The sequence below is a fragment of the Rattus rattus genome, chromosome 18 (genome assembly GCF_011064425.1).
Source record: "Rattus rattus isolate New Zealand chromosome 18, Rrattus_CSIRO_v1, whole genome shotgun sequence".
Classification (NCBI taxonomy): domain Eukaryota; kingdom Metazoa; phylum Chordata; class Mammalia; order Rodentia; family Muridae; genus Rattus; species Rattus rattus.
Genome location: NC_046171.1, coordinates 42,220,780 through 42,221,814, shown reverse-complemented (window position 1 = coordinate 42,221,814; position 1,035 = coordinate 42,220,780).

Below are 1,035 nucleotides of genomic sequence, written 5' to 3'. Positions count from 1 at the left end.
AATGAATCAGTGCACATCTGTATTCCTGGCCTTTGGGAAATGGAGAGCAGAGAATCAGGAGTTTGAGGGCAGCCTGGGCTACATGAGACCTTATCTCCAAAAAACCAAGGGAGCTGATGATGGTAGCTCTGTTGGTAGATTGTGCCTAGGATTCATAATGACCTGAGTTCAATACCCAGGAAGGACATAAATCCCGGCCTAATGTAATGCCAGCTCTCAGCAAGGTATTAGAAGCTGAGGATCGGAAGTTTCAAGGTCACCCTGTTCTATCCTGATAGGTTCAAAGCAGTAAAATAAGGGAGTGTAATTTTAAAAACCTGATAAGATCAAACTAAGGTCAAACAGTGCCTAGAGACAAATCTGGCCCCTGCTGAGCGACAAGATGAAAGCCGGGAATCCTGTCTGCAAGTGGCCACTCTTGTTCCCCACATTAATCCTGGGTATGTTTTTAAGTGGTAAATTCCAAATTATTCTTGGAATACAACTTAGATAAGCCTTTACACAAAGTGGAAAAAGGATCATGCGGAAAGACTCCTAGAGAGAGAGGAAATGGAGACCAGTAGAAAGAGGGCCGATGAACCAGGATACCAGAGCCAGTGCATTGTGGTGTCATCCCGTGATATCTGACCTCAAAACCATCGCAGCTCATAGGCTTCCTTAGAGACCCTTTCCGGGTCAGCCTTACAGAAACAGCAGTGTAGCACAATACTAAAGCTAGCAAGTTCCAGAGTTAGCAGCTTGTTTCCAGAGTACTGGAGAATACATGTTCTTGAAAAGAGAAAAGAGTTGGAGCTACGGTCTGGCACGAATCACAGCGCTTGCTCAGTGTGAACATGAGGACCTTGAGTTTGGACCCCAGGATTCACTAAGGCTTCCCAGTAAATCCACAACACTGCAGAAGGTGAGAATCACTGAGGCTCTTTGAAGCTGCCCAGCCTGGGGTGGGCGGGCGGAAGCGGGTGGGACTACTGAAACAATGAGCTTCAGGCCCGTGAGAGATCATACTCAAGAAATACGTAACGAACGAAGTAACGA